The 10,660-nt window shown below is 37.5% G+C and overlaps 1 pseudogene; it reads left to right on the top strand.

Annotated features, from left to right (window-relative positions):
- Positions 1 to 5,745: 5,745 nt before the first annotated feature.
- Positions 5,746 to 10,660, top strand: part of LOC110288152 — a 16,212-nt pseudogene continuing 11,297 nt past the window's right edge.

Genomic DNA, 10,660 nt, shown 5'->3' with positions numbered 1-10,660 from the left:
TGGCAGACAACCAAAACAACCTCCTCTACAATTAGACAGAAGTCATGAAAACTAAGTTGGACATATGCTACAAATGCAGAGATTGACTGGATCCAGTGTTGACAGGCTCTTTAGTTGTTANTTCAGTATCTGGGTCTCCATGGGTCTAGGTTAGTAGATGTTGTAGGACTTCATGTGGTGTTCTTGACTTTTCCAATTCATTCAATTCTATGCCTCACACTTCCACAGAGCACCCCAAGCACAGCCTAATGTTTAACTGAAGGTCCCTGTATCTGTTTCCATATACTGCTGGATGCAGACTCTCAGGGGGCATTTATGTTAGGCTTCTGTCTGTAAGCATGGCAGAGTATGATTGAAAGTGTCAGGGGTTGTTGCTCTCACATGGCATGGGTTTCAAGTTGGGCAGTCATTGGTTGGACATTCACTCAGTCCCTGCTTCATCTTTATACCTGTATATCTAGAAGACAGAGCAAATTTTGAGTTGATAAAGATCTTTTCCCAATCTGTTGGTTGCCTTTTTGTCTTATTGACAGTGTTCTTTGCCTTANAGAAGCTTTATAATTTTATTAGGTCCCATTTGTCAATTCTTGATCTTACAGCACAAGCCATTGGTGTTCTGTTCAGATTTTTTGCTCTGTGCACACAAGTTTGAGGCTCTTCCCTACTTTCTCCTCTATAAGGTTCAATATCTCTGGTTTTATGTGGAGGTCTTTGCTCCACTTAAACTTGAACTTTGTATAATGACATAAGAATGGACCCGTTTGCATTCTTCTACATTCTAACCTCCAGTTGAGCCAGCACTATTTGTTGAAAATGCTGTCTTTTTCCCACTGGATGGTTTTACCTCCTTTGTCAAAGACCAGGTGACCATAGGTGTGTGGGTTTACTTCTGGGTCTTAAATTCTATTCCAATGATATCCCTGTCTGTTACTGTACCAGGAACATGCAGTTTTTATCACAATTGCTCTGTAATACAGCTTGAGGTCAGGGATTCAACCAGAAATTCTTTTATTGTTGAGAATAATTTTTGCTATCCGAGCTGACAGGAGCTGTGTATAGCTGTCTCCTGAGAAGCTGTGCCAGTGCCTAACAAATAAAAAAGTGGATGCTCACAGCCATCCATTGGATGGAGCACAGGGTCCCCAATGAAGAAGCTAGAGAAAGTACCCAAGGAGTAGAATGGGTTTGCAGCCCCATAAGAGGAAAAACAATATGGACTAACCAATACCCCCAGAACTCCCTGGGTCAAAACCACCAACCAAAGAAAACACATGGTGGGATTCATGGCTCTAGCTGCATATATAGCAGAGGATGGCCTAGTTGGTTGTCAATCAGAGGAGAGGTCCTTGGTCCTGGGAAGGTTCCATGCCCCAGAATAGGGGAATCCCAGGGATTGGGAGTGGGAGTGGGTGAGCAGAAGGAGGGGGGAGGGGGCAGGTGGTGTTTGAGGCAGAAACCAGGAAAGGGTACAATATTTGTAATGTATATAAAGAAAATATCTAATAAAAAATTTTTGAGCTGAAAGTTTTGTGGGTGAATTGGTGTCCCCCTCCCTCCACTTTAAGTTTCACATGTTTAGAGAAGTTGAGCACTTCAGTCTCCATATCCCCTACTGGAAGGAATTTCAACTATTGTTATCTCATTAGACTTCTCAGAACCTCCTTCATCCCAAGTCTCCATCTACTCCCAGAGATTGGTTACCACAGTCAAGATGATATTTTCTAGTTCCATTGAATCGTCTGAAAATTTCATACCTTTAAAAAAATAGCTGAGTAGTATTTCTGTTGTGTAGCTATACCACATTTTCTTTATCCATTCTTTGGTTGAAGGTCATCTAGATTGTTTTCAGTTTCTGGCTATTATTAATAAACTTGCTATGAACATACTTGAGCAAGTGTCCTTGTACTATATATAGTAGGGAATCTTTTGTTTTATGCTCTGGAGTGATATAGCTGGGTCTTGGGATAGTTCTATTCACAATTTTCTGAGAAACTGAGAAATTGATTTCCATGTGATTGCACCAGTTTGGACTCCCACTAGCAATGCTGGAGTGTTCCCTTCACCTCACATCCTCAACAGGATGACACAGTGATCAAAGTCACATGTGTCTTTGATCTTATCCATTGTGACAGGTATGAGATGGTGTCTCAGAGTCCATTTTATTTGCATTGATGGCTATGGGTATTGATTATTTCTTTAAGCATTTCTGAACAGTTCAAGATTCATCAGTTCAGATTTCTCTGTTTGGCTTTGTACTCAATTTTTCCTTTGGCATATTTAGTTTGCTGCTTTGTGTTCTGTATGTACTTTAGATATTATTTCTCTGCCAGATGTAAGATTGGTAAATATCTTTTCCCATTCTCTAGGCTGCTACTTTGTCCTATTGATGATGCCCTCATTTTTGCAAAAGCATTTCAGTTTCATGAGGTCCAATTTATTAATTGTTGATCTTAGTATCAGAACTATTAGTGTCCTGTGGAGGAAATTGTTTTCTGTGCCAATGAGTTCAAGGAAGTTCCACTTTTTCTCTTTTATTATATTCAGTATATGTTTTTATGTTGACATCTTCAGTCCACTTGGACTTCAGTTTTGTGTAGGGATATATATATGTGTATATTTGCATTCTCTTTAGTACTGATTTCATTGTGTCCCATAAATTTTATGTTTTATGCATTCATTTTCACTGAATTTTTAGAAGTATTTATTTAATTTCTTTCTTTATTACTGTCATGATACTATAGTCCTCAGGACAAAGTTGCTCAAATTCATGAATTTGGAGGTCTTTTGTTACTGGCATTGTTATTGAAATCAGTGTTAATCTCTTGTGATCTGATAGGATGGATGCAGGGGGCCATTTCAATTTTCTTATATCTATTGAAATTTGTCTTGTGACTAAGTAAGTGGTCAATTTTAGAGAAAGTGTTGTGAATAGCTGAGAAGAAATTATACACACACACACACACACACACACACACACACACGGGATTGTTGAAATGTTTCTAGTTACCTGTTAGTTCTGTTTTCTTTATAACATTTATTTCCTCTAGTATTCCCCTGGATGTCCAGTCACCTGGAGGGAGTGGGATATTGAAGTCTTTTACTATCAGTGTCTGAGGGTGGATGTAACCTTTGCAAACTTTCTTTTACAAATGTGGGTCATTTCTATAGTTCATTTTCTCAATATTCTGTTAGTCTTTTCTTTTTCTGAAAAAATGAACTCATTGATATTTAGAGATATTCATGACCAGTAATTATTCATTTATGTTATTTATTATTTTGTTGTTGGTGGTGGTATTGTGTATGTGTGTTTTCTGTCTTTTGGTTTTGCTAGTGAGAGCGTATTTATTACGTGTGTTTTTGTGAGTATAGTTAAACTCACTGGGCTAGATTTTTATTTCTAGTAGATGCTGGAGGGTGGTGTTTGTAGATAGATATGGTTTAAATTTGGCTTTGTCATTGAAACTCTTGCCTTTTCCATCTACAGTATTCAAATGTTTTGCTGTATATAGTAGTATGGACTGGCATCTTTGAAATTTTAGAGTCTGAAGGATACCTGTTTGTCTTACTTTAGATATTTTCTTTTAGAAGTCAGATGTAATTCTAATATGTCTATCTTAATTGCTCTTTTTTCCTTGTAGCTTTCAATATTCTTTCTCTGTTCTGAAAGCTTAGTAATTTGATTATGATGTTTTGAGTGATCTTTCTCTTTTGTTGCCATTAATTTGGTATTCTGTGTGCTTCATGTATCCTTATAAGCAATTGTTAATTTAGGGTAAGAAAACTTTTCTTTTATGATTTTGTTGAAATTATTTTCTGGGTCATTGTCTTTGTTAGGGTTTTACTGCTGTGAAAAGACACCATGACCAAGGCAACACTTATAAAGACAATAAAAAATTGGGGTTGGATTACAGGTTCAAAGGTTTAGTCCATTATCAACAAGACAGGAACATGGCAGCATTCAGGCAGGCATAGTGCAGGAGGAGCTCATAATTCTACAGCTTCATTTGATGGCCACTAGGAAGAGTGGCTTCTAGGCAGCTAGCATGAAGGTCTGAAAGCCCATGCCTACAAGTAACATACTTTTTCCAACAGGACCACACTTATTGGGCTAAGCATATTCAAATCACTAAAGACTTTGAGCTGGATTCTCTTCCTTCTAGCACTGAATTGAAAACCCAATGGTTAAGTTGATAGCATGATGGTGTTCAGAGTTTAATTTCAAAATCATCAGCATCACTATCTTTGGACCATGTTTTGAAAATGTAAATTAACACCGAGGAGTATATGGTAGACATCCTCAATAAGAAAACATCTAGACATGAGACAGTCAGCCTCCCACAATGCCTTTTCAGGGATCAGTGTATGATTCAGTTTGGACTGTGCTGTAGTCTCTAAATATTTTGATACATTTTTCTATAATTATCTTTCAATTGATCTTGCTTACATCTCATTTTATCAAGTTTGTTATGTTATTAGGATATTTTATGTGATCTTCATTTTCTTACGACTATGGTATTCTTAAATCAATGTTCTTTTTTTTCTCTAACATTGCAAATAGATTTTTTTTCTCATACAATGATTCCTGATTATGTTTTCTCTTCCCTCCACTTGTTTCAGTTACTTTCCACCACCTGTCTCATCTAATCTATACACTTTCAGTATTTCAGGAGAAAAGAAATAGTTTTCTAAGGAGTAATAATAATAAAATGAAAACAAGCACACTGGGAGGTAACAAAATAAGTAATTTTAGAGAAAATAGCAGAAGAAAAGGCATAAGAAATTAGTAGACACAAAGCCCCACTTTATACACTCAGGAACTCCATAAAAATACTAACTTGAAAACCATAATATATATGACAGCATGCAAAGTACCTTCCTATAACAAAGATGGTTGTCTTCAGAGATGAAGGTCCTATGTAGGCACCAGTGTAATTTTGCTATGTACAGTGAGATGCATAGGTGTTATCTTTCAAGATGTAGTCTTGCCTTCAGGTTGTGGAGTACAATCTATAGTCTTGTCAACATCCTATGTTCTTTGGAGTTCCATGTGAACCCTCTGGCACTCATTTAATTAGACATAACCTAATCCCAGCATTAAAAGGTTCATTGGTGACATGATATGTCCACTGGAGCCCTGTCTCCTATAATTTTTGGTGATTCCATTTAGATTCCATATATATATATATATATATATATATATATATATATATATATATATATACACACATATAAATATACATATATTCCATATATATGTACACACATATATACAGATATATACATATAAATATACATATACATATAATGAGTATATATGTGTGTATATATATGTATATATTTTAGAAACCTTGTATTGTATTATATTCCTCAAATGATACTTAAATTTTGTTGTTCCTCTGTATTCTGTCTTTTCTCTTCCCTTCCTGCCATCCATAACGATCTACTCTATTTTACCATCCTAAGAATACAATACCTTAGCCCTAGCTCATTATGCTATACCTACCTCTGTTTTTATATGGATTGTAACTTGACTTTCCTGACTTTACAGCTAATATCTACACATAAGAAAAAAATACATGCATGTCTTCCATGTTTTCAGTTACCCGACTCAGGATGAATTTTTGTCTATTTCCCAACATTTACCTGTGATATTCATGATTTCATTTTTTGTGTGTGCAAATAAATGTAGCAAATTTTCTTTATCCACTCACCAAGTAAAAATGTATTTGGAATCATATGCAATAATTGGACACTCAAGACGAGCAAATAGGTAGTGGTACTTTATTTTGCTCTTTAGATAATTCCTGTGTGGATCCACCACATATGCCAAATGCTACTATAGTAACAAGGACCAAGGATAAATATCTACCTGGTGACAGAGTACATTATGAATGTAATAAACCTTTGGAACTATTTGGGCAAGTGGGAATGATGTGTGAAAATGGGATATGGACAGAAAAACCAAAGTGCTAAGGTAGGGAATCCCTAATGTTTCTTTAACAATGTAATTTAGTTATTGTACATTAGTGAAAATAAACTGAAGTAATTTTTAAATTTTTAAATTTATTTTATTTAAATCCCAAATGTTATCCCTTCCCAGTGCTCCCTTCCCAGGGCACTTTTGCTTAAGGTCACCCACATTGAGACCTGGGAGCCTCCCCAATCCTGGGCCTCTGGGACTTTAAGGAGGCTGCCCTGATCCCTTCCTTGGCAGCTTCAGGGTTCCACTAGTTTTCGTGGCCCTATGTGTTTCTCTTCAGTTCCACCCCTTACCTGATCCTGTCCCCACCCCCATTTCCCTTCCTTTCGCCTGTCCCACACAGGTAATGCCCATCGTCTACCTCCCATATTGTTCTTTTACATTCTAAGTAGGATGGACACATCCTCATTTGGACCTTCCTTCTTGTTTAACTTCTTAGGATCTGTGGGGTGTATCATGGGTACTCTGTACATTTGGGCTAATAGCCACTTATCAGTGAGTATATATCATTAATGTCCTTTTGCATCTAAGTTACCTTAGTCAAGATGATTTTTTCTAGTTTCACCAATTTCCTTGAAAATTCAAGATATCCTAGTTATGAATAGCTGAATATCATTCTATTCTGTAAATGAACCATATTTTCTGTATCTATTTTGCTGTTGTGGGACATCTGGGTTGTTTACAGATTTTGGCTATTATGAACATAATGGAGCATGTGTCCTTATAGTATGGTAGAGCATCTTTGGGTTATATGCACATGAGTGGTATAATTGGGTCTTCGGGTAAAGTGATTTCCAATTTTCTAAGGAACCGCAAGATTAATTTGCAGAGTGGTTGTGTAAATTTACAATCTCACCAACCATGGAGAAGTGTTCCCCTTTCTCCACATCCTGAACAGCATGTGCTGTCATTTGAATGACTTGAGAAGCAGTGTTTTTTTTGTTTGTTTTTGTTTTTTTGTGTGTGTGCAAGGTGGAATCTTAGGGTTGTTTTGATTTACATTTCTTTGATGACAAATATGGTGATTTTTTAACTATCTTTTTTTTTTAACTCACCACAGTTTCTTCCCCCTCCAATCCTCTCAACTTCCTCAAATTTCACCTCTCCCCAAGATCCCCTGCCCTCTGCTTCCCTTTAGAAAATATTAGTCCTCCAAGAGACAATAGGCAAGAATGACAACACAAGATACAAAAAGACAAGGTAAAAATCCTCTCATATTGAGGCTGGACAAGGCAACCTAACAGGAGGAAAAGAGTCCCAAGAGCAGGCAAAATAGTCAGATGTACAACCACTCCCACTGTTAGGAATATCACAAAATCACCATGCTAACACCATAACATATACACAAAAGACCTTGTGCAGACCCAAGCCTTCCTCTTCTTTGCTACTTCCGTCACTGTGAGCCCATGTGAGCCCTGCTTAGTTATTCAGTGTATGTCTTTCTTGTTCTGAGTTACCTCACTCAGGATGAATTTTTTTCTATTTCCCATCATTACTCTGACATTCATGATTTTATTTTCTGTGTGTAAGTAAATGTAGCAATTTTTTATCCACTNATCAAGTCATAAATATATTTGGAAACTTATGCAATAACTTGACACTCAAGATGAGCAAATTGGTAGTGATACTTTATTTTGCACTGTGTGGATCCAAGTCCAAGGCTAAATATACACCTGGTGACAGAGTACATTATGAATGTAATAAAGCTTTTGAACTATTTGGGGAACTGGAAATGAAGTGTCAAAATCAATTTGGACAGAACCACCAAAATGCAAAGATGGGGCATCATTTTCCCTAATGTTTATTTGACAACTTAATTTAGTTATTGTACATTACTGGAAATAAACTGAAGCAGTTTAATTTATTTAATTTATTTACTTTATTTATGTCCCAAATGTTATCTCTCCACAGTCTCCCTCCCAGAGCACTTCCCCTCATGTCCCCTCTACTTCACGTCTGAGAGGTTGCCATCTTCCCAGGAGCATCAATTCTATGAAGTATTAGGTGCTTCTTTTCCCTCTAGGCCAGAAAAGGGAGTCCTCTGCTAGATATGTGCCAGGAGTAGCTAACCAGTCCCTTTATGCTCTTTGGATTGTGGCTTAGTCTCTGTGAGCTCATGTTCTTCCTATGGGCTTTNCATCCCCTTCAGCTCCTTCAATTCATCCCCACTCTCTTCCATAGAGGTCCCAGACACCCATCCAATGCTATCTCCATATGTCTCAGTCAGCTGCTAATAGAGTTTCTCAAAGAAAAGCTATGCTTGGCTCCAGTCTGTAAGCACAACATAGCACCAGTAACAGTGTCAGTTATTTGATGCACTCCCATGGGACAGACAGATCTCACGTTGGTCAGAAATTCCTTCAATCTCTATTCTATTTTTGTCCCTGCATTTCTTTGAGAAAAATTTGGGGTCCAAAAATTTGAAGGTGGGTTGATGTCACATCCCTCCACTGGAGGTTCAGTTCAACAATTGGAGGTGGTTTCCTCAGGTTGAGACCTGGGAGATTCCCAGATCCTGGATCCCTGGGTCTTTAAGGAGGATCCCTTGATGCCTTGTGCCTGGCAGCTTCAGGGTTTCATTTATTTTCTTGGCCTTCTGAGCTTCTCTTTTATTTCACGCCATACTTCATCCTGCCTCTACCCCCTTTTCTCCTCCCCTCCCCTCTCTCACCCAGGTAACACCCAGCTTCTACCTCCCATGATTATTTTCTTTCACATTCTAAGTCGGACTGAAGCATCCTCACTTGGATCTTCCTTCCTTCTTGTTTAACTTCTTAGGATCTGTGGGGTGTATCGTGGGTACTATATACATTTGGGATAATAGCCACTTATCAGTGACTATATACCATTAATGTCCTTTTGCGTCTAGGTTATCTTACTCAAGATGATTTTTTTCTAGTTTCACCAGTTTGCTTGAAAATTCATGATATCCTTGAAAATTCAGCTGTTATGAATAGCTGAATATCATTCCATTGTGTAAATGAGCCACATTTTCTGTATCCATTCTTCAGTTAAGGGATATCTGGGTTGTTTTCAGCTTCTGGCTATTATGAACATAGTGGAGCACTTTTCCTTGTGGTATGGTAGAGCATCTTTTGGGTATGTGCACAAGNGTGGTATAACTGGGTCTTCAGGTAAAACGATTTCCAATTTTCTGAGGAACTGCCAGATTGATTCCCAGAGTGGTTGTATAAACTTACAATCCCACTAACAATGGAGAGGTGTTCCCCTTTCTCCACATCCTGGCCAGCATGTACTGTCACTTGAATGACTTGAGAAGCCATTCTGAATGGTGTAAGGTGGAATCACAGGGTTGTTTTGATTTGCATTTCTTTGATGACTAAGGATGTTGATTTTTTTTTAATTTATTTTTATAATTGGTCAGTTTCTTCCCCCTTCCAATTCTTTCAGCTTTCTCAAACTGCACCTCTCACCCAAATCCCCTGCCATTTGCTTTCCTTTAGAAAAGCATAGTACTCCAAGATATAATAGCCAAGCATGACAACACAAGATACAATAAGANAAGTTAAAAATCCTCTCATATTGAGGCTGGACAAGGCAACCTAACAGGAGTAAAAGAGTCCCAAGAGCAGGTGAAATAGTCAGATGTACAGCCACTCCCACTGTTAGGAGTCTCACAAAAACACCATGCTAACAGCTATAACATATACACAGAAGACCTTGTGCAGATTCATACCTTCCTCTTCTTTGCTGCTTAAGTCTCTGTGAGCCTATATGAGCCCTGCTTATTTAATTAAGTGGGCTAGTTCTCCTGGTGTCCTACATGCCCTCTGACTCCCAAAATTCCACTCACCAGCCATCTTCTCTAGAATTCCCTGATCTCCAATGGAAAGTACCCAATGAAAACCTCCAATTTAGACTCTCTCTCACGCTCCTATTGGCTGCCAGAAAAAGCCTGTCTGATGACAACTTGACAGGACACCCAGTTTAGGTGTCTGAACTATCCAATCTTCAGTTCCTGGCCACCCAGTCAGTGTAGAGCTCATGGTCATTCGAGAGATGATACAGTTGTTAAGTGATAGTTCACTACCAAAGTGATAAGAGAAGCATTTTTAATAAAATGAAATGATACAGTTTGGGTGAATATAATAAAGAAATATGGTGGAAATTTTCAACAAAATTGCACCAGATTACAGGAACAATTGCTGCTAAGGAGAAATGAATCATTTTACACCTAAAGATATTCATTCATTTATTAAAATTTAAATGTATAAACATAATATTTATGTAAAGCTTGAGAAGAGATTTTCCAAATGATTATTTTCAAATGTAAATATATAGTGTAATAGGATATCTCCATATGAGAAAATACATTTTGTTTGTTAGCTTTCTTTATTTCTTACATGTTGCANTCAACATGTGTGAATTTTCAGTGAGTACATGCTAAATTTAGCTGTACAAGCACAGAAATTGTCTATTTTATCTTAATTATTTATTATTGCATATGTACAATATATTTACATTGGACATATTTAAATAATTCCTATAAAGAATCATTAGCCTGGTGTGGTGGCACATGATTTTAATCCCAGCACTTGAGAGGCACAGGCAAGTGAATTTCTGAGTTCAAGGCCAGCCTGGTCTACATCATGAGTTCCAGGACAGCAAGGGCTATACAGAGAAACCCTGTCTCGAAAAACAACAACAACAACAACAAAA

Source organism: Mus caroli, unplaced genomic scaffold (assembly GCF_900094665.2).
Source record: "Mus caroli unplaced genomic scaffold, CAROLI_EIJ_v1.1 scaffold_14564_U1_1, whole genome shotgun sequence".
In the NCBI taxonomy this organism is placed as follows: domain Eukaryota; kingdom Metazoa; phylum Chordata; class Mammalia; order Rodentia; family Muridae; genus Mus; species Mus caroli.
The sequence above is the reverse complement of the archived record's forward strand: the minus strand, read 5'-3'. Positions and strand labels throughout refer to the sequence as shown.